We start from the raw sequence: 25,591 nt of genomic DNA, 5'->3' as shown, positions 1-25,591 counted from the left end.
ATCACAAATAGATGTCTTTTTTTTAAAAATGTCCCTGTTGTTTTTTTAATAATTAAGTTCATTTCCCAACTGTGCTTTGATAGATTTTAAATTTAAGAAATTAAAAAATGTCTTCCTTATTGTATTTGGCTATCTTTAAAAATAGATCTATGCCCTATTCATTTTATACTGTTACATGCTATAACGTCCAGCATTTAGTAGAGATATTCAATAAGCGCTTTTGGAAATAAGGAAGGAAAGGAGGGAGAGAGAGCAGGAAGATAGTAAGAAGGAGAAAAGGGAGACACATGTATTAATCGTTTATGCCTAATCTATATTTAAAAAGCTATTTACTATTTCCACTTCTGTGTTCTCATTGTTATATTTCAGGTCTCTGTAATTCTTGCAAAGCTGCCTTAAATCCCAAATTATATACACTTGCTGGCTATATACATTATCATAAAAGTGGTATTTTAGACAGTTATTATAAATTATAAGCATAGAGACTGGAGAATGATTAGGGTTACACAAATTGTAATCTACTCTCCTCACCCTTCCTCCACCTTCCTCTTGCATCTTACTGTCTAATGTTAGAGTATAAAATATAGCAGAAAGTCAAATTATCTACTAATTAAAATGCATAGATTATAGAGAATAAGAGGCATAGAGTACAGAATATGAGGTTAGGGTGAGAGTAATTGAGAGCTCCAGGAATTGGCCTTCTTGAGTTACATTATGGCTTCACCATTTACTAACTTCAGTGGCCTTGAGCAAAATACTTAATCTCTCAGTCTAGGTTTCCTTTACAAATGGTGATAATGGTATTAACTACCACATGGGATATCTGTGATGATAAAAATAGAACTCACATAAAGCACTTAGAACAAAGCCTGGCACACAGTAAATTTTCATCAAACATTAGCTGCTTTTTATTATATGGAGACTCTCTAAGTTTCGACTATAGTAGTAGTCTTGCTATGTATTCTCATGCTGTGCTTTTCCATTTTTTTTGGCTGCCATTCTTTACATCATCATCCTACCTGTCTTTGTGCTTAGATTTTTAGATCAGATTTTGAGTAGCAGATGAGAAACACAGTATAATCAAGCAAGCATCTATATGATTAATACTTTCAGTTTTTATTCAGATATTTTGCTATCTTTTAAAAAATATCTCTTAAAATTGGCAAAGTTAGGTGCTACATTAGGCAGCTTTATAATTCAGACAATGATCAAATAGACATGGGGATACAAATTTGTACTTATATACCGATGTCAATTGGCAGAGATATTGAGGAAGAAATTTAACCTGGGTGTTTGAAATAGAGATATGTAAAGAACTTTTAAATTCTGTAAATATCTTTTTATTTGTTTACTCTGAAATCTGAATTTAACCCTTTTCCAAAATACATTTTTCCTTATAATCATTGTAGATTTAACTCAATTAGTTGCCTAAAAAAAATTTTCCCTTTTTGAAACTATCATTTGTAGGTATTTTGAAATATTTATGTTTAAACCATGAGGAATATTAGATCAATTAGGTAAATAAAATGGCTGAAACAACTTTCATGGTACTATATATGTATAATTTTTATAACTAATCTGAATTATATGTTTAAAGCTTCTGTAAAAAACTCATTACAACTGTATTTCATTCTTACTTTTTGAAATTTTAAAAGGTTATGGATGTAAATTTTTCATATAGTACACAGTTCTAGAAAAGCTGCCAAACACCAGTCAAGATACATAATAACTCCATCATATCCCCAAAATGCATCATGCCTCTTGTTTGAAAATTTATATAAATCTATAAAATTATTTTATTCTCATGAAGTATTTAAATATCTGTGAGCTTGAAAATCAAAACTACTGTGAGGTAACACATTGCACCAGTCAGAATGGCCATCATTAATAAGTCAACAAATAACAAATGCTGGAGGGGGTGTGGAGAAAAGGGAATCCTCCTGCACTGTTGGTCGGAATGTAAGCTGGTACAACCACTATGGAGAACAGTATGGAGGTACCTTAGTAACCTATGCATAGAACTAACATATGACCCAGCAATCCCCCTCTTAAGCAAATATCCGGACAAAACTTCCCTTGAAAAAGACACATGCGTGTTCATTGCAGCATTATTCACAATAGCCAAGACATGGAAACAACCTAAATGTCCATTGACAGATGAATGGATTAAGAAGATCTGGTATATATACACAATGGAATTCTACTCAGCCATAAAAAGAACAAAATAATACCATTTGCAGTAACATGGATGGAACTAGAGACTCTCGTACTAAGTGAAATAAGTCGGAAAGAGAAAGACAAATACCATATGATATCACATATGTGGAATCTAATATAGGCACAAATGAACCTTTCCACAGAAAAGAAAATCATGGACTTGGAGAATAGACTTGTGTTTGCCAAGGGGGAGAGGAAGGGAGTGGGGTGGCCTGGGAATCTGGGGTTAATAGATGCAAACTAATGCCTTTGGAATGGATAAGCAATGAGATCCTGCTGTATAGCACTGGGAACTATATCTAGTCACTTGTGATGGAGCATGATGGAGGATAATGTGAGACAAAGACTGTATGTATGTATGTGTGACTAGGTCACTTTGCTGTACAATAGACCACTGACACAACCCTGTAAACCAGCTATAATGAAAAAAATAAAAATCATTAAAAATAAATATCTGTGATCTTGTAGTCAACTATCCAACACTTTAAACATTAATATATTTCTTAACATTTATTAATATAAGCTATCAAACTTATAACACATTTAATATAATAAAATATATTTAAATATTTTATTAATTTAAAATATGAACTATTGATAAATAAAAGTATTTTATTGGAATTTGGATTGTACCACTACATTATCACATAAGATTATAGCACTATAAACTTCTGAAAATACTGTGGAGAGAATTTTTGCATTCATAGAAACATTAGAAACATACAATAGGGAGTTCCTGTTGTGGCTCAGTGGTTAATGAATCTGACTAGGTACCATGGGGTTGCGGGTTTGATCCCTGGCCTCGCTCAGTGGGTTGAGGACCTGGCATTGCCATGAGCTGTGGTGTAGGTTGCAGACATGGCTCGGATCTGGCGCTGTAGCTGTGGTATAGGCTGGCAGCTACAGCTCCAACTCAACCCCTAGCCTGGGAACTTCCATATGCCGCAAATATGGACCTAGAAAAGACAAAAAGACCAAAAAAAAAAAAAGAAAAAGAAAAAGGAAAGAAAAGGAAAAGAAACAAATGTTCATAATCTTAAATTTTCTGTAAATTCTATAAGTTTTAAATAAACAGTACCAAATATTCTTCTGCCATAAACATAATTCATGCTAAAGGCTTGGATACTTTAGGGTGGCCTCATGTCTCTTTTATGAATTTGTGAGGCAGTGCATAGGTTAGATAGATTCACAGAAAAAAACCCTCTGAGATTTCAGTTTCAAGGAAGCCAAGTGAAATTGCCATTTGCCATGTAACTATTATCAACTCATCCTTACACTTTGTGATTCTGAAAATTGGTAGAACACCAAATACAACAAAAACAAAAAAAGGTAAAACAGTATAAATTCACTTTAATTTTTTTATGAAATTGAATAATTTAAAAGAATCATTTATGGAGGCTTTGATGTTCAGACACAAACTAGTTGTATACAATAGTATCATATCCAGATAAAAACTGATTATTTATGAATGCTTTTAAAATACATTAAGAGGTTCTACATGTTTCTCATGTTTTAAACAAACATGCTTTTATAGGAAGAAATAACAACCTAATAACAAAGCATGGGTCTTTTTACAGAAAGAAAGAACTCTAAACTATATAATCTCCTTTAATTATAATTGAAAAAAATGGATATTTTAATAGAAACTTATTTACTTTGAAAAGGTAAATTACTTTTGATTTTTGAAAATCATTTCATAAGACAAGAATAATTTATTTTGAAAACTGTTCTCTTTACAGTCAGATTCTAGTTAACAATTAAAATTCCTCAAATGAAAATATGACATTACTCTAGGATCTAAAAAGTTAAATGATCCACCAATAATCCTGTGGGCATTTACCCAAATGAGATGACAACTTATATCTACAAAAAACCTGCAACCAACTGAGATCTTTATAGTAGCTTTATTAATAATTGATAAAATGTGGAAGCATCCAAAACATCCATCAAGAGGTCTATGGAGAAACAAACAAACTATAGAAGATAGTCATATAAGAGAATATAATCTAGCCATAAAACTAAATGAAAATATGAGGGGGACCTTAAATGTTTATGGCTAAGTGAAAGAAGCCCATCTGAAAGGCTCTATAATGTTTTATTCCATTTATATAACATTCTGGAAAAAGCAAAATTACAGAAAGAGCACAAAGAACAGTGATTTTCAGGGGATGGAGAGAGGAAGCAGAAATGTATGAATAAGTGGAACATAGGGTATTTTTAGGGCAATTAAACTAAATTATTTTACATAATACTGTTATGGTAGATGCACAATACTATGCATTTAGTAAAATCTATAAACTTCTAAAACATAAAAACTTCCTGATTTCAAATTATATTACAAAGCCATAGTAATTAAAACAATGCATTATTTGCATAAAATAGAAACAGTGATCAATGGAACAGAAAACAGAACCCAAACATTAATCCATGTATATATGACCAGTTAGTGCATGACAAATGAGCCAAGAATATAAATAGAGAAAGGACAGTTTCTTCAATAAATGGTACTAGGAAAACTGAACAGCCACACATAAAGGAATAAAACTCAACCACAGTCTTACATTATATACAAAAACTAACTAAAAAATTGATTAGACTTCAATATAAGACCTGAAGCCATAAAATTTCTAGAAGAAAACATAAGCAATAGGCTCCTTAATAAAAGTCTTGGCAATGATTTTTCAATCTGACCTCAAAAGCAAAAGCAGCAGATATCAAACTAAAAAGCTTTGGCACAGCAGAGAAAACTATCAATAGAATGAAAAGGGAGAAAATATTTACAAATTATATATCTGAGAAGGGGCTAATAGCCAAAACTCCCAAACAATCCAATTAAAAATTGGAGGAGAATACCTGAATAGACATTTTTCCAAAGAAGACATACATGGAAACAACCTAAGTGTCCATCTATGGATGAATGAATAAAGAAACTGTGCTTTATATATACAATGGGATATAGCATATTATTCAGTCATAAAAGGGAATGAAAACTTGCCATTTGCAACAACGTGGATGGACCTCTAGGTTATAAGGCTAAGTAAAATAAGTCAGAGAAACACAAATACCATATGTATGGTCTTTTTTACATGAAGAATCTAAAAAAAAAAAAAAAAAGAAATAGAAGAAAAAGAAATATAACAACAACAAATCCACCAAGCTCATAAATACAGAAAATGCATTGGTGTTTGATAGAAGCAGAGTATGGGAGAAATGGGTGAAGAAATAAAAAGATAAAGATGAAGTAAGTCCTTAGACTGATAAAAAAGAAAGTGAACCTCCATATAAACTATAGTCTTTAGTCAAATAATGTGTCCAGACTGATTTATCAATTGTAACAAATGTACCATAATAATGCAAAATGTTAGTAAGGGAAACTGTGGGAGGGGAAAATATGGTATATTTTGTACTTTCTGCTCAGACATTTTATATGTTGAAAACTGCTAATAAGAAATAGTCTATTAACTTAAAAACAAATAAACAAAAAAACAATGTGTTCTCTAAAGAGAACATGAGAACTTGAGTTTTTAAGGGTTAGGAAACAACATTGCTCTTTGTTTCTCTAAAATAAATCTGCATTCTCCTCAAATTTAAAGACAAGGTAACTCTGATTGATTGTTTTTTAAAAAAGAATCAGTTTTATTCAGGAATTACCAAAATATTTCCATACTCATAAAAATAGATATGCAGACACATAAAAAAAGACAAGCATGAATGAGAGCTAACTTTAGGCAATTAAAAAATGGAAGAGCAATTTTTATACTGCTTTAAAGTTGCTTCTTGAATGGTCTTTTGGTTTTTTGCTATATAAAGATGTTCTTAGAAACCTGAACTACTATAATTTCCCTCTTTAATCACTACAGGGGAAAAAAAAAGAGTGAGAAGATTTTCACAGGCTGGAAATGTTCATTCTTTCTCTAAAAAATATGACTTTGCTTTATAATATGCACATAGTTCTCCAGACTAATTGTCATCTGTACTACATTATATCTTGTATCTTGAATAACATTCCCCTTGAAGTTGTAAGGTATATTGTAAGAGGCTACCAGAAGAATCCTTTCCATAGCTTCCTCTCATTTAATCTTTCTTGGTTTTATAAGAGCATAGGGCACACCTGGTGAGATAGCTTTTATAAATCAAAAAAAAAAAAAAAAGCTTACAATGTGATTCATATTTAAAAACATTTCATCACTGAGAGCTTTTTTCCTACCTGGAAAGAGTGTCAGCACCTTTACAAGTATATTATCTCTCAATTGTCTAATCAAAACATTCTAGGCTGGGAGACAATATGAGCTACTTAAAACAATGAATATCACTGTAATGCATTTTAGTTGAATCATTTTCTAGATGCAGAAAACAAAAAAGGTCATTTCGGTGAAATCTGAACTCATGTAATAGACATGCATCTTTATATTCCACACACTTTATTAATCACTGACTGAACAACATCGTGCCTGGAGACAACTGACAGGAATTTTAACCTGATTAAATGTCCCAGTATGCCTTAATACCTTTAAATGGAATTTTTATGGCCTGTTCTGCACGCGTATTATTAATACAGTGCCATCAAGAAAACCACAGACACGCATAATAGCTCATCAATTTGTAACTAAGCACTTTTGACCTTGAAAAATCAGCTGTCTTTCAGATTAATGTAGTTACATTTTAGGCAGAAAAAGAAGCCATAAAATTATCATGCTTATTTTTGTAACTTGTCAGGATGAGAATTAGGAATAAGCACCATGCTGATGGCTTCTTATTGATATTGCTGCCAACCTGTGACATCTGAATTAGAAACTTTGAGACCTCATCCTAATAAAAACCCACTTAAACATTAAAATTTCAGCTAAAGGGATGCATATAACATATTGCTGTTAAGTATAAACTACCATCTCCATTGATGTCCACATTTCTTAGAAAATTAAAAGAAAGAAAAGATCCCCAGACTTTTCTCTTTTTTACACACTCATATAATAATAAAAGTGATTTTAAAAAGCTATCATGAACATAGCAAGGTCATATCAATGATCAAAAATGAATAAGATAGGGGAAAAGGATGAAAAATGGACATAGAAGTATATTGAAAAATAGTGGGAAATTATCTTTTATACAAGAAAAAGACACACTTGGAGACCAATACACAATGTTAAGTGGATTTGGTGATTTTCCTAAGAGTAATTTTTACAATTAGTGCCAATTTAATCATTTCAGAAAGATGGTTTGAAACTACAAAATGAACTTATATGCCCTACCATCTAAGGACTCTCTGACTATAAAGATACTGTTTGTTTTATCACCAAATCAATGATTCTACACCAAAAAAGATTAAAGCTTTATAAGACATTACTGAAAATGGGAAGAATTACTAGAAGCATACGATATTGGAGCTGGAACATAACATCTCCCTCTCATAACCCACTTCATCAGAGGCACCAGATCCTTAGACAAAATCCTCTGAGCTTTTCATTGATAGTCAGTTTCTTCTGCCTTTTGTCTTTTTGAAATCAACATTAGCACACTTGTATCCCCTATAATATTTTAATTTATAGGCCAGTTCAAGTTTTCGGTTTGTTTGTTTTTGAAAGTAATTAATCAGTGAATTATTTTACCTGCAAGTAATACCAGACCTTCCTTGGTACAATTAGGAGGAATTATATCCAGCTGGAATCTCATTGCTTTGTATTGAAAACAACCTAGCAGCATAAAGACTATGTAAAAGAGAATGATGTTAGCTGTGGGTTTGTCGTATATCGCCTTTATCATGTTGAGGTAGGTTCCAGTTATGCCCACTTTCTGAAGGGTTTTTATCAGAAATGGGTGTTGGATTTTGTCAAAGGCTTTTTCCACGTCTATTGAGAGGATTATATGGTTTTTATTCTTCAGTTTGTTAATGTGGTGTAGCACACTGATGGATTTGCAGATATTGAAGAACCCTTGCATCCCTGGGATAAATCCCACTTGATCATGATGTACAATCCTTTTAATGTATTGCTGGATGCAGTTTGCTAGTATTTTGTTGAGGATTTTTGCATCAATGTTCATCAGTGAAATTGGCCTATAGTTTTCTTTTTTTGTGGAATCTTTGTCTGGTTTTGGTACCAGGGTAATGGTGGCCTCATAGAATGAGTTTGGGAGTATACAATGGAGAACATCATTCTCAATGGTGAAAAGGTGAAAGAATTCCTGCTGAGATCAGGAATAAGACAAGGATGTCCACTCTCACCACTACTCTTCAACATAGTTGTGGAAGTCCTAGCCACAGCAATCAGAGAAGTAAAAGAAATAAAAGGAATCCAAATTGGAAAGGAGGAAGTAAAACCATCGCTATTTGCAGATGACATCATACTATACCTAGAGAATCCTAAAGACTCTACCAGAAAGCTGTTAGAGCTCATCCACGAATTTGGCAAAGTTGCAGGATACAATATCAATACATAGAAATCGACAGCGTTTCTATATACTAACAATGAAAAAGCAGAAAAGGAAATTAGGGAAGCAATCCCGTTTACCATCACATCCAAAAGAATAAAATACCTAGGAGTAAACCTACCTAAAGAAACAAAAGACTTAGGCTCTGAAAACTACAAGCCACTGATGAAAGAAATCAAAGATGACACAAATAGATGAAAAGACTTTCTGTGCTCTTGGATTGGAAGAGTTAGTATTATCAAAATGCCTATACTACCTAAGGCAATCTACAGATTCAATGCAATCCCTATCAAATTACCAAGGACATGTTTCACGGAACTCAAACAAAATATTTTAAAGTTTGTTTGGAAGCACAAAAGACCCAGAATAGCCAAAGACATCCTGAAAAAGAAAAATGGAGCTGGAGGAATCAGGCTCCCAGATGTCAGACTATACTACAAAGCAACAGTTGTAGAAACTGCATGGTACTGGCACAAAGACAGAAATATAGATCAGTGGAACAGGATAGAAAGCCCAGAATTAAACACATGCACCTACAGCCAACTAATCTATGACAAAGGAGGCAAGAATATACAATGGAGAAAAGACAGCTGTTCAATAAGTGGTGCTGGGAAAACCGGACAGCCACATGGAAAAGAAGGAAATTAGAACACTCCCTAACACCATACACAAAAGAAACTCCAAATAGATTAAAGACCTAGATATAAGACCAGACACTATCAAACTACTAGAGGAAAACATAGGCCAAACACTCTCTGACATAAATGACAGCAACATCTTCTCAGATCCACCTATCAGAGTATTGACAACAAAAACAAAAATAAACAAATGGGACCTACTCAAACTTCAAAGTTTCTGCACAGCAAAGGAAACACTAAACAACACAAAAAGACAACCCACAGAATGGGAGAAAAATCTTTGCAAGTGAATCGACTGACAAGGGATTCATCTCCAAAATTTATAAACACGCTCTGCAGCTCCATACCAAAAAAAAAACAAACAAGCCTATCAAAAAATGGGCAGAAGATCTAAACAAACAATTCTCCAAAGAAGACATATGGATGGCCAAAAAAACACATGAAAACATGTTCAACACCACTCATTATTAGAGACATGCAAATCAAAACCACTCTGAGATACCACCATTACTCCAGCCAGAGTGGCCATCATCAAAAAGTCTACAAACAATAAGTGCTGGAGAGGGTGTGGAGAAAAAGGAACCCTAGTACACTGTTGGTGAGATTGTAAATTGGTGCAACCACTGTGGAAAGCAGTATGGAGATTTCTCAGAAAACTAAACATAGAACTATCATTTGATCTAGCAATCCACTCCTGGGCATCTATCCAGAGAAAACCACAACTCACAAAGACACATGTACTCTGATGTTCATTACAGAACTATTTACAATAGCCAAGACATGGAAACAACCTAAACGTCCATCAACAGAGGAGTGGATCAAGAAGATGTGGTACATATACACAAAGGAATATTACTCAGCCATCAAAAAGAACGAAATACCAGCATTTTTAGCAACATGGATGGACCTGGAAACTATCATGCGAAGTGAAGTCAGCCATACAATGAGACACCAACATCAAATGCTTTCACTGGCATGCGTAATCTGAAGATAGGACAAACTGAACTTCTTTGCAGAACAGATGCTGACTCACAGACATTGAAAAACTTATGGTTTCCAAAGGAGACAGTTTGGGGGGTGGGGTGATGTGCTTGGGCTGTGGGATGGAAATCCTGTGAAATCAGATTGTTACGATCATTATACAACTACAGATGTGATAAATTCATTTGAGTAATAAAAAAAATGGAAAAAAAATTGGCAATATTTTGGAAAAAAATAACAAATGATCCATATGAACAACAAAAAACAATAAGTCATGCTAATAAAAAAAAGACTATGTAAAAGAATCAAGATCATTCTCCAAGCCTGATTTCCACCAGACCTATCTCAACACACCTCTAAAGTAAACCAACCATTGTAAAAATTTTCTATCTCATGGTAAGAATCAACTTCTCTCTGAAAATTGAACATCCAGCCATTTCCTGAAGAACTGCCACAAATGAGAGTGGAGTGATGGGTAAGAGGAAATTATAATAAGGTAATTAGAGAGTTTCTTTTTTACAGTGTCACCCACATTTCTTTGACCACGCCAAGACTGCAGAAATGTATTCCTGAACAAAGGGGACTCAAACAAGGAAGGATCTGACAATGTTGATCACAACCACCAGGTTTAAGATTAGGTTTGAGATGGTGACTTGGGAGGTATACATTAAAGGTACTGGCCCAAGAGATACACCTGAAATTGTACTTAATCATAGGAGAAATTGTAAAAAGTTTAAGATAATCTTTCCCACTAAGATGGGTTGGATAATATGGCTTAGTGAAAAATTTTTTTAAAAAAATGAAGGCCATGAAATATAAAATACATGAAAGGAAAAAGGAAAATACTAAATATTTTACCAATCTATAATAAAGCTCATATTCAAACATGACAAATTAAAAAAAGCTAAAGATTACAGAAGCATATTGCATTCAGCAGTATAGTAAAAGCCAATGTGAGATGGTTATATAGATTTTATTTTGGAATATAATAATAGATTGATACTGAATTGACTAATAAACAATTTATATTAACTAAATTACATGCCAAAGAAAACACAGTCTTAATATTTACCAAGAAAGAGTCCTTTTACAAATGGTTTTATTTCTGTTCTAAAGTTTCCTTATTTTGTAACCAATGATTACAAAGACATTTACTTAATATAACAAGAGGGACCACTGAACTAAAGAAAATCTGAAAACAACTATATTATAGGTATGATGCTGGGCAATGAACCAACTACAAATTTTAATGAGAAAAAAATGAGATCAATAAATGTATTTGGCAAAGAAGAAAAATAACTGTAAACATTTACAAATAAAATAAACCTCCTCCAAAAAAAAAATGTAAATAAATCTTCAAAGGTACTGCATTGTCATTGTTTCTCAGATGTATATATCTTTATGTACCAGTATTTGGATTTTGGAAAAATATTCAATTCTAAATAGCAAAAATAAATATTCAATTAATGGCAGTGACCATAAAAATATAATTATTATGTACTTAAAAAGAAGAAAACATTTTATTGAGGGGCATACATGAACATTTGAATAAACAGAGAAATAATATTGTTGATTTAGAATATCAGATATTAAAATGTTTGTTTAACTGATGTTTATAAAAATTTAGTACAGTCATATAAAACCTCTAAAGAGTGAATTTTTTATTATATCCAAATGATATGCTATATATAATTCAATTAGGAGACAATACATTTAAATAAAACAACAATCATAAAGGATCTCCTAAAAGATAATAAAACAGCTACAGTAATTAAAGCACTGTATTAATATGAAAATAGATGGACAATAAATGGAGTAGAATACAGATATAGATATCATTAGACAAACCAGCTAAAAAGTTATAATAAAATACAATTAGATGCCTATCCCATATCCCTATCCCACATCTTAAACCCAGATATCCGTGTTATTAAAGACTAACATGTTAAAAAATGAAAAGTGTAAAGGAAAACAGATTTTTAAAAAATAAAGATATTGGAGTGAAAAAGTCTTCCTAATGCGTGGCATACTTTCTTCTTTATACTCTTTTTTTTAGGGCCACATCCATGGCATATGGAAGTTGCCAGACTAGGGGTCCAATGTGGCCTACACCACAGCCACAGCAACATGGGATTCAAGCTGCATCTGTGACCTACACCGCAGCTCATGGCAACACCGGATCCTTAACCCACTGAGTCAGGCCAGGGATCAAACCCACATCTTTGTGGATACTAGTTTGGTTCGTTACCACTGAGCCATGATGGGAACACCACGCCTGTCATTAATTCCTTCTATATCACCTGTTTTAGGATTGATATCCTTTAGCATGTCTCTAACATCCAATAATAAATATTTCAAAAATGTTGGGTACTTTATTTCCACTATTTCTGCAAACTACTTTTGCTGTTTCACAGTGTTGCTTTACTTTAAAAATTGGTACTCCTTACTGATCACTTGAGAACATAGATTCAGTAGCATTGGTAATTTGTATTAGCTTCCTTAACACGTGAAATTTACCATGCTGAAAGCCTTAAAGGCAGATACTGATTATAAGGTTCTTTTTTTTTTGTCTTTCTGTTTTTCTCTGGGGCCACACTGTGGCATATGGAGATTCCCAGGCTAGGGGTCAAATCAGAGCTGTAGCCACTGGCCTACACCACAGCCACAACAACGCCACATCCCAGCCGAGTCTGTGAACCACAGCTCATGGCAACGCCAGATCCTTAACCCACTGAGCAAGGCCAGGGATTGAACCCACATCCTCATGGTTCCTGGTCAGATTCGTTAACCACTGAGCCACAACAGGAACCCCCTGATTATAAGTTTCTTGCCCATTTTATTTATTTATTTATTTATTTATTTATTTATTTATTTATTATTTATTTATTTTTGTCTTTTTGCCATTTCTTGGGCCGCTCCCGCAGCATATGGAGGTTCCCAGGCTAGGGGTCGAATTGGAGCTGTAGCCACTGGCCCACACCAGAGCCACAGCAACACGGGATCCGAGCCACGTCTGCAACCTACACCAGAGCTCACGGCAACGCCGGATCGTCAACCCACTGAGGAAGGGCAGGGACCGAACCCGCAACCTCATGGTTCCTAGTGGGATTCGTTAACCACTGCGCCACGACGGGAACTCCTTGCCCATTTTAAATCTCAGCCAGATTTCCCAGACAATTCTTTCCTTTGGAAAAGGATTTGCAGAGAATTCAGGGCCACCTTATATATCTTGAAGGTTGGAACTTCCGTAGAGATTGCCCTTTTGTCACTGTAGCACTAGTACTCACTCTAATTCTCTCACTGGTGATGCTCAAATTTACTGAGCTCTACTTCAGATATGATAATTTATACAAGAGCAACTGTTCTAAGAACATTTGAAAAATGATATCATCACTTCCCCAAAACCACACTTGCTTCTATTCTCTTTTCTTTAATCTCAGCTTTATCCTGACTTTCACTAGAAGACTTTCTGATGGAAGATGGGAGATCTTTAGTTATTATTTTGTTGAGGTCCCTCATCTCTGTATAATCTCATTAGCTTGAGTTTTTCAAGAAATTCTTCAATATCCTAGTAGGTAGTTTATGCTTTTCTTGATTTTAGAATATTGCGATATGTTTGTTATTTTTATTATGCCAGGATTTCGAATAAATTTTTAAAGATGGGTTCCAACATCAATCAATCTTGAACAGAAAAACATGAAGCAGCGGTCTTTCTAGACATATAACTAAAACCAGAAAATATTTTAAAAACATACTGATACTAGATCACATAAAAAAATTAAAAAATCTTTATAACAAAAAAAGTGATAAAAGGATTATGCATGCCTTCAACGAAGTCAAGATCAAATGAAAATATTTGCCTTCTTATTTACTATTGGATGCAGTAAATCTAAAAGTGGGTTATAAAATGGTACTGTCGGTGTGATTATCTTCAATGTACAAGTTACACACACATAATATCACATACATAGATGTGTGTATATGCCCAGAGAAAACTTAAGTGGATGTTTAGAAATCAAAACATTCATAATGACTACCTCTTGGAATCAAATTATATATTTTATTGTTGGTTTTTGTATTTCACTTCATTTTTGATTGACTCGTTGCATAAACAAATATATTGATTTTATTATTCTAAAACTACTCTTATTACATAAAGTGGAGAAATAGGAAAGTCATTTCAGTTACTAAAAAAGTTACTTCCATTAGAAAAATAACTAACTTCAATGTCTATGAAGAACACAGCATTGAAAGCTGTTTTTCTGTTTTAGGCTGAAGTAGACATTCTTTTCATCCCATCTTCTTATGATAAGTATTTCTGTTTGGTTTGTGTGTGTGTGTGTGTTTATTCCATTCAGGAAAATTTCCTCTTTCTCACCCCTCTCAACCAACCCTAGAGACACAGAAATGATTCTGAATTATAATAAAACTACTAGAATTTTCTTCTTTTCACATTTTTCAGACCAGTTGAATAGTCAGATATGATTTAGGCAGTATGATATAAAACTTGGTTTTGGAAAGCTTGGCTGCTATAATCAATAGGCACATTACAGTTTATTGTTTTTTCCTTATTTGGTACATTTTTTTGGTATGCTCAATTATCCTGCATAAATTTTTCATAGTGGTAAATATGCCTTCAAGGGGCCAGATTTCTCACAAACTGAAAAACATAACTGACAAAACATCAATTTTAGCTTTTCTAATGCCTTCTAATACCATAAAACAAGTGAAATGGGTGTTATAGAAAATTAAGAAATTTAATTATAGTAATAATATTGTTTGTGTAAAAATTACATTTGCAAATTATCACAATCATACTTTTAGCTGAAGTAATCACTATTGTACTTTCCATATGTGAAGGATTTTTTTCTACTTAAAACAGTATTTTAATATTCTTCAAAGCGCTATAAATAATGTGCAATTACTTATAATTTTTATTACTTTGAAGAATACATTATTGTTTTAGAGTCCTAGTAGACTCCAAAGTTAAAGCAAATAATCAATTTATTACTAAAATAAGAGCTTAAACATTTATTTTCTTATTCTCTTGTTCTTTCTCCACATCTTCTCTGTAATTAAATAGGAACTTTACACTCCAAATGTCTGTATTTTGGTTTTCTGTCTCTCTCCCTCCCTCTCTCCCTCTCTCTCTCTCTCTCTCATACACACACACACATGCACTCACACACACACACACACACACACACACTTCTTTTGGTTTGGTTTGGAACATTAAGGGAGACATCACAGTTGAACTCAGAAGCTTAATCTGTTATATACGTTATGGCTTATTCTTTGGACATTTTTGTATGTACAGATATTGTGCTGTACTACCCATATCTCCTATTTGCCAAAAGTGTTGACTGCTGATGGCTCAATTCTGATTCTCAATGACTTCTTTAAATTTTATTTTACCTCTATCGGCACCTTCTCCTCAATGACTGGTTGATAACAAGGGTATGAATCCTGGTTCCCTTCCTTCAATTCAAGGTATCTTTGAAAGGCCAAGCAAGCCTAAGAACACCCAGTATGATTATAGTATCTTTGGATCAGCTAGGTCCTTTACACAGCTACATTATAGTATTACAACGAGTTGTTTTTTAAAAAATCCATTCTGCTGCCTCTGTTTCCTTATAGGGTTTGTTGCAGATAACACACCCTGATACATTTTCTAAAAAGGTATCCTAGGGTCTGTTCCCTGGCCAAGTCAACCTAGAACGGTCTATGACTATTAAAAAAAAAAACCAAAAAAACAAAAAAAAAAAACCTTTTGAGAAAGTACTTAACGTACATTTGCCTCTTAATAGCATATCTTTATGTCTCTTTGTATTGGGTAACATGAAAAACTACCTTGAGTTTTCTGCTGTGAAGGAACTCCATATTTCACATGAAGATAATTGAGGAAGAAAGTTGTAGAACTCCATGAGTGATTGAATATAGCATACATATCCACTCATCTTAATGGCTGTACCAAATGGATCCATTCCATTGTTGATGAAATGGAAGGAATGGTCTATGTACATCTATCCCTATTATCATATGTGAAGCCAGATGAGCTATGATTCTATTAGTTCCCAGAACTCATTAAGGTCAAATCAGGTTACCATTCAGGAAGAAAGTATAATGGAAAATCATGCTGCTACAGCAGTATTAATGATTCATTAGGTGACATTCTACCCTCTGGATGTTCTTGAAATGATCTAAATCCAAAGTGTCATAGCAGCTACACCAAAGCCATGACATAATAAAAAGAGATAATGTTATGCTAAGTCATGGCAGTGGACAATTCAGCCTAAAAATGATATATTTTTTTCTGTCAGTGGTAGTGAAGATGAACAACTTTTGCCAATTGAAAACTACACTTAATAGTCTGTTATGAATCTTGTCATAAATTAACCTAAAATTTTAATTTGATTTATAGTTGTAGTTTATAGTTATAAAGCACCATAAGCTGACTTTACTTTTTACAAGGAAATACCTCATTTTACCCAACCCCAAGGTCCTCCCTCCAACTACAGCAGTTCCACATTTCTGCATATATACCTGGTCTTCATCCTAAAAGGTCTAGCGATTTTGTAATAGTAATAATAATAGTAAACATTTATATAGTATGTGCAATGTGTCAGACACTATTCTAAGTCCTCTACATATATGAACTTACTCTGGTATTATCCCAACTTCATATACACAGAAACAGGCTAAGAATGTTTAGGAGACTTACTAAAGTTACACAGCTAGTAATTGACAGAGCTAGGATTTTATAATAGATATTCTCGCTTAACACTTTGTTTTACTGAGTACCAGTTCTGTGCTCATATACTAAAATAAGTCCAGAGTGATAGATATAAAACAAAGACAACTTAGGGGCTGAAGATATTCTAGGCTAAGAATTAATAATTCAACAAGTACACAGCTCATGCTTCAGGTACACATTAGATGCTGAGACATGTTTAGGGTCAGGACAGCTGAAAGAAGATGAGGTTTGATCTTAATATTAGAAAATAGGATGTAAAGAGTAAAGTTAGAAGGGTTTACCATGCTCACAAATCTCTTGTGCAAAGTTATAGATGCATGTCAATGTATGGCATTTGGCTAAATAGAAGCAGTTTGATATGGCTGGAATAAAGGGTTTTATGTTGCAGTGTGGTAGATAAGAACAGGGGTAGAAATAATCATATTACAAAATCTTCTCATGTTATATGGTAAGCTGTGGCCAGAACAACCACATGGAAAGTCTATGATTTTTGGAAATCCTAGTTATACAGTGGTAATTTTCATAGTTTTACAGTGCCGAAGTCCCTGCCTGTATGGTAGTAAAGTCCCTAGGCCTAGGGAGAAATTTTGTATTAAAACAGTGACGTCCAAAAAATACTGTTTAGTCATACTTGTTTTGGGAGTTTATAAAAATGCATCATATTTTTAATAAATAAATAAATAAATAAAGTGCTATCTTACTTGGACTCTATATTACATTGGAGTAATAGATAGTCAAGCAGACCCTACTGTTGCCATCCAGGATGCAGGCTACTGGTTTTACCAAAACAGAGGAATGAAGCCACCAAGATTTGTATCTTTCTATTATTCTCTCTCAATTTCAGGGGTAGACATAAATGAACCCACCCATTCATCTAACTTTCATCTTCCTGAGCTGCTTCTTGGGAGTAGAGTAGCCAGAAAGATCAGACATGTGGGGTCAAGGTCAACTTTCTCTCTTAGTTTCAGCAGATGCCTGCAGAGGTCTTTGTTCCTTTCACTTGGGTTTCCAATATTGGTTATAAGGAAACAATGTAACTGAGGGGCAAGAACCCAAGTTCTCACTTGCCCCCAAATGTAAGAAGGTCCCAGCAGCTGTTCTGGTCTGAAACGGCTAATAGTTTATAATTGGTAGTAAAAGAAAAGAGAGCCATGATCTAGTTACTATGGTTCCTTCTTTGCTTATTTTCACTATTTATTCTATTAAATAAGAGAAAATCTATGTTCATCTATTATTGAAGTTATCTACCAATATATATTTATTTTCTTGAGCATAATTATACATAAGTAAAATATTATAATATTTTATTTCATGCCTATATAAGTATGGATAAAGAATAATGATGTATGATATGTTATATAAACTTTGACTTTATTATTAAGAAATGGAGAGAGAATATTAGTTCAAATAGTTATACAAGAGTTTCTTTACCTATAAAAGAGAGCTAATATTGCCTATCTTGTAGAGTGATGGAGTGTATTGGAGATGATAAAAAAAAAACACAAGAAGATAATTAATATAAAGCAGTACCTGATGCAGGGTTGTCTGTTAACAAATACTGACTCATATTTACTATCACTAATATTAGCATACATCACGACATGAGGGAATTCCAATTCTACACATCCACAGCCACAGTGAAAGTAAGAGTATGTAAGTTATAATTGATTCACAAATATTAGTAAGTAATGAATATGTGACAAGATTGTGTCATATTCAGTGAAGATAAAAGTAAACAATACAAGGAGTTCCCTGATGGTGCAGCAGGTTAAGTATCCAAGGTTGCCACTGCCAGGTTGCTGCTGTGGCATGGGTTCAATCCCTGGCCCAGGAATTTCCACATGCCCCAGGTGTGGGGTAAAAAATAAACAATACAGGATTTTTTCCCCAAGAATTTGATCTTTATGTTGACAGATATTGATTTTGAATTCAGAATATTATTACTTCAGAATATTAACTAATACTCTTATAGTTTATTATGTGCCAGATATGTGTGCATCTCTCTCACTATTTATGTGTGTGTATATATATATGCAGTCTAATAAGTACTCCTTATTACTTGTTAGCAGAAGTATTACTTCTGCTTTGCAAGTGAACAAACTGAGCACAAAAAATTATCACTTACACAATATCCACAGTTGAATACGGTAAGTCTGGGTTTTAAACTTAGACTGACTCTATAGATCATGGTCCTAACCTTTTTATATAATCTTGTCAAAAGAGAAAGCACATATACACACACTTTAACAGATGCAGAAATTAAATCCCAGAGAGTTAAATGAATTGCCATACATGACCCAGTTAGTTAAAAACTCAGCTGCTTGGCAATTAATTCATCAGTTATGGCTGTGAAGCTAATTATTCAACACCAGATCTGCTATATTTTCGGTAATGATCTAATTTAGCTGAACACTGTCCTCTTAGCCCTGGCCACAGTGTAAAGGAAGAATTTCTTTAGGTGAACACTCTAACCCTTGAGGTTCAAGATAATCTTACTCGTCGTTATCACAATCATTAACAGTTGTTTTCTGTTTCGTTTTCTGTTTTTGCAGTGAAAATATTTCTAATAGGGTCCCTAAAGAACTTATCTTAAAGAAAGGGTAGTATCCATTTCTAAAGAATTCTAATATAAAATTGTAGTTCTAAATAATGATACAGTGATAACTGTTTAACTAACATGTTAAAGATATGTTTAACTAACATGTTAAAGATAAGTCATGAGCCTCTATCTGCTTAGCAGTAAACATTCAATGAAGTTACTATCCTTTAGGTGGGGTGCTAATACTGCAAGACATTACATTAAAATATACCACTGCTGACTGTGAGTAAAATAAATGAAATGTAATAAAATTTATAGTGTGATTTCCTTTTTAAAAAGGGTACTAGTTAAACTTAAGTTTCAGTCGATTATTTCTATAAATTATTTGCTTAATATTAGATTTTTGATTAAAAACATTAACAAATACAAACAGGTTTTCTTAGTCTCCATAGTCCCCATACAACTAAATAATGGTAGTTTCCGCCATATCTATTTGCCAAAACAAGTATATATATTCTGTATAGTGTGCGTATGTGTGCAAATGAAAAGTAATCTGGGAAGAATGTGGAAATTTCCAAATATCCCAACACAGGAAAATTACATATAATCCTCCTCAGGAATGATATTTCAGAGGTCAAGGGCAACTGGAGGACAGTCTATACATCTTTTAACAGCTTTACAAGATCTGGCGCTCAATAAAAGATCAAAACAGTAAGTAAGGAAAATGCCTTTCTCCTTGGTAGACCCGATATCTGCTACTCCCTACAGATTGAGAATTGAATAGATGACTGTTTAGACTAAAATTATCTCTCTATTTTTTGAATAGTAAGGACATAAAGTTTATTATGCTCTTAAGTCAGTAATTTCAAATAAAACCAGCCATTTCTGATACTAGAGCAAGAACTAGAGGTCACAAAGAACTTTAATTGTTAGATGCGGGCCCAAACGTGCTGTATTTTATAAATAAAGATGAGGGTACTCACACACCAGTAGCAGTCACGGTGATGATTTTTTTCTCTTTTAGTAATGGTGATAGATTTGTACTAATGCACTCACAACTACTCTGTGAGGACCTTTTTTTGACCAGTAATGTACCATTTGTCAAACTCCTAGCAGGGCAGATTGCAGCCTGTGGATGTGAATCAGAGCAGAGCCAAGAGCCCCCACGTGGGAAGTCAGCCCTGACTCAATACAATGTGCTAATTAGCCAAGCTCACCAGCTAGAGTCACAGGCTATCTAATCAGATAAGTGGACAAAAGGGAACATGTCTGCTTAGAGCAATTTCAAAAAAATGTGTGTGAGAGAAGTGTTAATCTACTAACCTAGACTGTTGGAAAATAAAAAACTTAAAATGAAATCATTACCAAAATTGGAAGTCAGCCACATGGACATCAATATATTAGAAATCACCCTGTATTATTAACTAAAATACATTGACGTTATTGACTGGTAGGAAAGTAAAGAAAAATCCTAAAATAATGCCAGTTAACTAAAAGAAAACAATTTACTGTTAATTCATACATTCATAGTGTGTATGCTTCTACTGAATTCCTCTAGAATTTTAAGGAAGTAATATTAAGATGCTTTGTCCTTCCTTATCTCTTTTTGCGTGAATGTCTTTATAGATGTCTACCTATAGAGACCATTCCAAGCATATAAGGCTCATTATGACGAAGTTAGAAGTATACTATGATAAAAGACCATTTAGAGGAATTCTGAATCCCTTAATATAATTTAAAATTCAAGCTCTGCTCCTTCCTCTTTTTCTTCTTTTCCTTGATCTAAATACTTGAGTTACTTATTTAAGAACAACAATGACCACTTCAGTAGAACTTGCTATTTTCTTGGTACTATCCTAACAACCCTATAAGGTTCTATTATTTTACTGACATAGAAGCTAAGGCATAAAGAAGTTAATTAACCTGCCCATACTCACAAAGCTCATTAACTGGTGAAGCTGAGATTTAAAACAAAGCTGTTTACTTTTATAGCGGTGTTTTTAACCACTAAGCTATGATTTATCATTTAAAAATTGGGTGTTAAATAATTTATTTTATGCCTAAAGGAGAGTACAGTTTGTTTTTAGTGAGCCAAAAAGATTTGCATTTCCTGATAGTTAGATGTGCCTGTTTTTGCTTTAATAGCAAGCATTTCTTACAAGTCTCTCTCGTGGCTTTTACTGCATGGTGTCACCATCAGTGTTGGTATTTGTCTCCCCACTAGACAGTGGTCCCTTTGACTGCAGAAGACTGGAACCAAATCTTAATATTTCTTTATAATAACACCATGCCAGATGCAGAATAAGGAGATGATATGTATTGGTGAAATGAATGAGATTACTCAACTTCTGCTTAATTGTGTAGTTTAGTATGATTGTTCTGTGATTTTCATTGTACTTCATGGATGGAGAACATTAAGCTTTCTTTTGAATTTTAATTCCATACTCATTTTCAGATGGGTAAAGCTGTTACAAGCACAGAATTCTGTGCAAAGATGATGGATAACTCCTACTTTCTGATTTGAATGTCTTAAAAATCAAGATTTCAGTTTTGGACATGTTAAATTTGAGAACATAAATATGAAAGTAGTTGTGTATGTGGACCTAGGAGAGAGCAGTTGAAAAGTACAAACAAAAAAATCCTAATGCGACATTTACAAAAACACTTCCCTAAGTAATTATGGAAGCAAAGAAAATCTAACAATGGTGAAAAAGACAAGAAAACAGATTTTCCCCCTAGAACCTCCAAAAAGGAACTCAGCCCTGTCATATTTTGATTTTTTTCCACACTGAGATTTGTATCAGATTTCTAAACTATGGAACTATAATAAATTTATTTCATTTAAGTCGCTACATTTGTGGTAATTTATTATGACAGTAATATAAAACTGCATAAATACTAAATACTATTTATCTTTATATGTAATATAATGCATAACAATACATAAACCATTTCCATAAATGATAAGTTAATAATACATTTTAGAATATCAACTAATAAAAATCATTAGATTATAGGCTCAAAGAAAAAAATTACATAAAATCATTTGATGAGATAATGAAAATGACTGATACAATAAACATGCCAAATTTTTAAATGTCTGAAAATGTTAATAGAATACTACCTTAATAGAAAAATTATCTGAAAAAAACAAATTGTAATTATTACTATTGAAACAATTAAAGTACTATTATCAAAATGAAAACAGGTCCTATTAAATACATATTTTATATACAGTAGTGTGTGTATGTTATATCCATCCTCCCAATTTAGCACAAGATATTCTACTCAATATTCTGTAATGACTTATATGGGAAAAAAGAATGGATATATGTATATGTGTAACTGAATAATTTTGCTATACACCTGAAAATAATACAACATTGTTAAGCCAACTATACTCCAATAAAATTTTTAAAGAATAGAAAGTTGACCAAAAAAATACATAAAAATAAAAGTGATAATCAGTTTAATTGTGTTTCATTGCAGCAACTGCAGGTGGCTAAATAAACAATATTTTAGAATAAAAATTTTAGAGAGGAAAGACTTTCAGTATTTGGAAATTATTCATTTATATACCTGGAACACAAGTCAAACAAATGAGTAAAACTTATGATAATGAAAGATAAATAAAAATCAGGGAGTTCCCGTCGTGGCGCAGTGGTTAACGAATCCGACTGGGAACCATGAGGTTGCGGGTTCGGTCCCTGCCCTTGCTCAGTGGGTTAACAATCCGGCGTTGCCGTGAGCTGTGGTGTAGGTTGCAGACGCGGCTCGGATCCTGCGTTGCTGTGGCTCTGGCGTAGGCTGGCAGCTCCAGCTCCGATTTGACCCCTAGCCAGGGAACCTCCATATGCGGCGGGAGCGGCCCAAGAAATAGCAACAACAACAAAAGACAAAAAAAAAAAAAAAAAAAAAAAAAAAAAATCAATAGCTTTCTTATATAGAATTACATATGCAAATAAAATGCTAAGAAAAAATTAGAAATTTTGGATTGATGATAATAAAATACAGTAGCAGCTAAAATGTATAAAATTTGAATAAAGATAATTTTTAATATGTTACTTTAAAATTATTGAAATGAGGTCAATTTTGAATGGGAAATTAAAATATTTCAGATACATAATTTTCTATTTTCTACTTTAATGAATTTTTGTTATAAAATTATTATATTTTATAGCATAAATTAAAAATATTATTATACTATTTAATCAATAAAATGAACTATATACTATCATAATTATTCATTGATTATTTGTTAGAATTCACTTATAACACTGGGTGTCATGTTTTAATTTTTTACACAGGAGGGACTTTTTTACTAAAATGTGAAAATTTGTTCAAATTCTTTTATTTACTTTGGTTGAAATTGTGGCACTACCTTTCCAAATAAATTAATTGATTCTATTCATATTTTTAGTCTTGCCCATTCTACTTTTTTTTGATTTCCATTATTTTAGTTCTTAAATATCCTTTTTAATTTGTATATTCTCTTTTATTCTTTTTACTTTTATTTTATTTTTTGCTTTTTAGGGCCGCACCCACAGCACATGGAGGTTCCCTGGCTAGGGATCTAATCAGAGCTACAGCTGCTGGCCTATGCCACAGCAAAACCAGATCCAAGCCACATCTGTGACCTACATCACAGCTCACAACAAAACCAGATCCTCAACCCACTGAGCGAGGCCAGGAATCGAACTGCAACCTCATGGTTCCTAGTCAGATTTGTTTCTGCTGTGCCACACAAGGAACTCCTTCTCTTTTATTCTTGATCAGCTTTATGATGTTTCTAGTTTTCTTATTGAAAATCTGTTTCATTTTATGTCACCTTTGAAATTATTATCTGTTCTTTGAAAACTTATTTTGCAAGATCTACTAACATTTACAATACACATATTATTTGTTCCAGCAATTTTACTCCTAGGTATACATTCAATAAATATATGTATTTATATTTATGAAATACATGCATAAGAATGTTCATAGCAGCTTTATTAATAATAGCCCCAAACTTGAAACAACCAAAATGTCTATTAACAGTAGAATCAATAAATTACATAGATATATGTGATTAATAAGTGATAGTGATTTTTAATATTTTTTATTTAAAATACATGTACTCATTTAAATGTACTTATATTGTTTTCCTTTTTTAAAAGAATTCTGTTCTTTGGATCTATGCTTCTATCTAGGATTGTTTTACTTTATCCTGAAAGATTTCTTCAGCATTTTTTATTTACATGGGTCTACTGATAACAAATCTTGTCAATCTTCAATTTTTAAAAATATAAAATTTTTCCTTTATTTTTTAGGACGTATTTTTGCTGTGTATTAAAATTCTATGTAAATTGTTTACTTTTTATTCTTTCTATTTTTTAAAGTTATTCTATTTTATTCCAGCTTTCATCATTTCTGTTATTATGATTTTTGTTCTTTTGAATGCAGTGTCTTTTTTGTCTCTCTGCATTAAATTTTTTACTCCTTTTTTTAGGTTTAAGCATTATAATGTAGTTATGATTTTCTTTATGTTTATCTTAAGATTTCTGAATTTCTTGAACTATGAGAAATTCTCCAATATTATCTTAGACATTTTTTAAGTCCATTTATCTTTCTCAGCTTTCAAAATTCCAGTTTGTAATTGTTAGAATGTTTGCTATTATCCTCAATTACTTAGCTGCTCTATTCTGCTATTTTTGCTATTGCCCCAGCACACCCACTCCGGCCCAGTTTCTCACGTTGGTAGTATCTATTACTTGTCTTTGTATTCATTATTTCTCTAATCTGCTCTGACCAGTTGGTGATTAAACATTAAATCTAACTTCAGATATTGCATTTTCCAGTTCTTGAATCCCATTGTGCATCTTTATAGGACTTCCATTTATCTCTTGAAATCCTTGTATTTATTTTTTAAATATGATTTTTATTTTTTTCCATTAGAGCTGATTTAAAGTGTTCTGTCAGTTTTCTACTGTACAGCATGGTGACCCAGTCACACATAGATCATGTATACATTCTTTTTTCTCACATTATCATGCT

The sequence above is a fragment of the Sus scrofa genome, chromosome 15 (genome assembly GCF_054392235.1).
Source record: "Sus scrofa isolate SSC_HxYL_T2T_F1_AM1 chromosome 15, Sscrofa_HxYL_maternal_Yorkshire_Landrace_v2.0, whole genome shotgun sequence".
NCBI classification, from domain to species: domain Eukaryota; kingdom Metazoa; phylum Chordata; class Mammalia; order Artiodactyla; family Suidae; genus Sus; species Sus scrofa.
The sequence above is the reverse complement of the archived record's forward strand: the minus strand, read 5'-3'. Positions refer to the sequence as shown.